Raw genomic sequence first — 4,144 nt, 5'->3', positions numbered from 1 at the left:
TTAATATTGTGCCCGGGCTATATTTCCAGTGTATCGTAGACACTGTATTCCAATATTAACCAACCAGCTTCCTTAAGCAAATCCTTAAGTACAAGTTCCAGCAAACATAATTTTCATGCTAATTAACCATAGCAATTCCATGTATAAACACATGTTTCAATTCCATAATGAGGTAACAGAATATATGAAGTTCCAAATAAATTGAATATAGTTGTAGGACACATATTTCCTACAAGCTTCCTCGTGCACTTATGTATCCTTCTCACGCCAACGATTTCTATCACCTGCACCTATTGCCTGTTGGGACGCAAGGACAGCGACGGGAGAACCAACCTAGCATGGCCACTGGCCAGGCACCGTTGCCCTGATTTCGCTGCCTGCCATGTTGGCTAAGTACACTATAACGGCACGGGCGGGCATCCACGCTGGTGCACACAGGCGTTTAGGGCATCTCCAACCGCGCGACCCAAACTGCGCCCGCGCGTCCGTTTGGGTCGAGCCGAACAAAAACGCGGCCCAGCGCGGGGACGCACCGCAAAAGCGGACGGCCGCGGCGTCCGGAACGACGCAAACCCGGCCCAAATCTGGGCTAGGTTTGCGTGGCCGCGGATGGCACGCGCCGTCCGCTCGCGTCCGCGCGCTGGTCGCCTCGTCTCCCTTGGGCCCACCTGTCGGTGACCAGGGAGACTAATAAATGGGGACTGGAGGGGATCTGGCCCTCCACTCCAGTCCCCACTCCACTCCCCGAGCAAAACCGCCGCCATGGCCCCGAAGCGACGGTTCGCTCCCGGAGCCAATGACGACGAGGCCAGCAGCCGGCGGCCGGCCGCCGGCGCTGCGGGCCGGAGGGAACCGCGGCGGCCTCCACATCGGAGAGGCCGCCCGCGGCGGTGCGGCATTGCCGCAACCGCCGCCTCTCCTCATCGAGCCCAAGCCGGAGTCCTCGGAGGAGGACCCGGACCTCCGCGCCGCCCGATCATCTCGGCGGCGGAGGAGGAGGCGAAATGGCCGCAGCTCCATGCGGCCATTCGCACCTCCGAAATGGAGGAGGCGGCGCGGCGGGAGGTGGAGGAGGCGGAGGCTGGGAGCTCTACGCCCGGGCCCTCCGGGCGCGACGGGAGGAGGAGGAGGAGGCGGCGCGGCGGGAGGAGGCCGGGCGCCGCGCCGACGAGCAGCGCGCGCCGCCGGGAGGACAGCGCCGCGCCGACCAGCGGCGGCGCGCCAGAGGCTGTGCGCGCCGCCGGGCAGAGAGGCAGCAGCGCCTCCAGGAGGAGGCGGCGCGGGTGGCTCCGGACCCCACTCGCCGTGGGAGGAGGCCCTGTGGTCTCCCTGGCCGGAGTCCCCGGCGAGGTCGAGCCACAACAGTGCCTCGCCGCCCGGGGACGTCGACGACGTCGCCGACGACGCCCACAGGGGCTAGGCGGCGCACCGGCGGCCACCGCGCCGCCGACCAAACCCTAGAGGGTTTTTTAATTTTAGTAAATTTTAGTTTAAATTTAAAAGCCCATATAGGGGCTTCTTTTGTTAGTTTTATTTGCCCAAAATAGGGCTATGTACTAAATTTGCCCAAAATAGGGCATATGTTCAATGAAATTTCGTTTAAATTTGCCTCTTTTTTTGTTTTCGTTTTTCTCCGGTTTATGCGATGCGTCCGCGCGTTGGGCGCAGCGCGCGACCCAAACGGACACGCGGACGCGGGGCGCTGTCCGCGTGTCCGGGCGGCGACCCAAACGGCCCAAAACGGACGGCCCAGCGCGTCCGTTTGGGTCGCGCGGTTGGAGATGCCCTTAGAGCGGCGTGTGGTAGTTCTTTATTCTGGAGACGGCTGTCCGAGGCCGACCACACCATGGAATCCAGCTCTCCCGTATGTGGCGCCATGGAAAGGTCTGCGCGGCATCGGGTGCCCAACGATGTCGATGTGTGATGCCGCTGCAGTTGTTGCTCGTGCTGCCGATGTCCTGTCACCAAGGAGCAAAGAAGGCCACCGATTAAAGGCAAAATCGCGTGGGAGGCCGCCGGTGGGAGGCCGCATGTGGGGCGCCAGTTTGGAAGTTGTGCGATCAGGCCCTGCAAGAGATCGTCGACGAAGATCAGGCCCTCGCTTCTTTGCTTGTCGATAAATCATCATGGCTTAGGGCAGCTAGCTATTCGGTAGTTTTCGCCGTGTGCCCGATTTTTGTCGTCTCGATCTCACGTGTTTCCTTGATCGCAGGGTTATATTATATATAGGGAACCGGCGGTGGGAGCTAGTCAGCTAGGAAAGCTCAAACAAAATCGGCCTGGAGTTGTTTTCTTAAACGAAAGCTGGGACGTACGTACTCTGCAATTAGATTAGGACATGTCCGGGTTGGACTCTACTCGAAGGTCTCGCGGTGTCTCATAGCACGATGCTCCACGGACGAAGAATCCAAGGAAGGTGCAACATACGAAGAGGTCTTGGATGACGGACGAAAGCGCCTTAAGATTGGACCAAACCACGAAAACGTTAGCTCCTTTATTATTATTATTATTATTATTAGGTATAGATTTATTTCCCTCTTCGTAGGCTAGCATCTAACCATCCTTTTTTTCTTGATCGGGATCGAAAGTTGGCCCACACAAATGCAAACTATGTGGGTAGCGCCCTATTAGTTTGTAGAGAATTCTAAAGTGAGATAATATAGCAAATGCAATGCCATGTTCGTGGAGAACTACATCTAAATGAAAAATAAGCGCAAAAGAAATAGAAGGGCATATCAAATCTTTAGCATAGAAAATATATAAAACTCAAATATTAACTCTCAACTAATTATACTGGAAACATCAAAGGTTTTCATAAGTCACAACCACTTGTATCACTTCAGCCAGAAGTCATGACATCTAGTATAAAAAGAGTTGCATGAATAGCTTACACTAATGCATGATATATTAACAGTTTGCAATGGAGCTGAGGAACAGCCCCGTCGATAAGCAGGATCAACTGATCGACGGAACCAGGCCCCCGATTTTCAGGGGCCCCCAAATTCGCCCAGTAGTATGTTAGGAATGTTTGACAAAAAAAAATGTTGTTTGGTTGTGCGGCCCAAGCCCAGCAGGCCAGGGAGCCACGATCAGCTCCCACGGAAGAAGAAAAAAGGAAACCATCGATCAATCTTCAATCGTTCCGACGGTTCCGTTTCCTGAGATCGCTGCAATCGATCGTATTCTGTTTTCGCCCAGACTTATTTGTGCGCCGACCTTCATACAGCATACCCATCCTCATCTAGTCTGATCCCAGATCCTCCAACATATATCCCACACTTCGCCGTCCGAGTCTGGGTCTGGCAGTCTATTTTCTGACGATCGGCGTTCCGCGATCAATTTCATCAGGCCTTGACCTTGAGGACTGATTGTTCATGGCTTCACGCGCATCGCGCAAGGTAAGATTGTAAGATCAGTGCAAGACTTGTAGTCTGCTACCGGCAACTCCTCGTCCACTCGACCTACCTAGACGGCATGTTGAATTATTTGTTAATTTGTGCAACAGGGCAAATCATGAGAAGGACAAAGTGCCAATCTGGTGCTGAAAAGAAGAAGAGAAGGAAGAGATTAGAAGCAGCAGCTCACTCTCAAAAGGGTGCTCTGGATAAATTTGTCGTGAAAGAGTCTCAAATAAATTCAGAAAATCAAGCTCTTGATGCTAATATTGATGATGGTCATGGTGATAATGCGGCAGAGGTTGAGGATTATACTGCAGAATTTGATGAAGGCGATGATGGTAATAGTGGCGATGAAGGCGATGATGCTAATACTGATGGTGAAGATGCTAATACTTATGATGCTAATGTTGGCATTCAAGCCAATGATGCTAATACAAATGTTGAAGGTAATGATGGTATTGTTCGCGAGGACACCAAGAGGCAAGGGGATCGGATGATCCTTGTCAAGCTGGTTGTTGGGGACTTAGTCCTCAATGTTATCAGCGCGTATGCCCCACAAGTAGGCCACAATGAGAGCACCAAGAGGGAGTTCTGGGAAGGCCTGGAGGACTTGGTTAGGAGGGTACCTATTGGTGAGAAGCTCTTCATAGGAGGAGACCTCAATGGCCATGTGGGTACATCTAACACAGGTTTTGAAAGGGTGCATGGGGGCTTTGGCTATGGCATCAGGAACCAAGAAGGAGAAG

Source organism: Lolium perenne, chromosome 5, assembly GCF_019359855.2.
Source record: "Lolium perenne isolate Kyuss_39 chromosome 5, Kyuss_2.0, whole genome shotgun sequence".
Lineage (NCBI taxonomy): Eukaryota > Viridiplantae > Streptophyta > Magnoliopsida > Poales > Poaceae > Lolium > Lolium perenne.
This window is presented reverse-complemented; position numbering follows the sequence as displayed.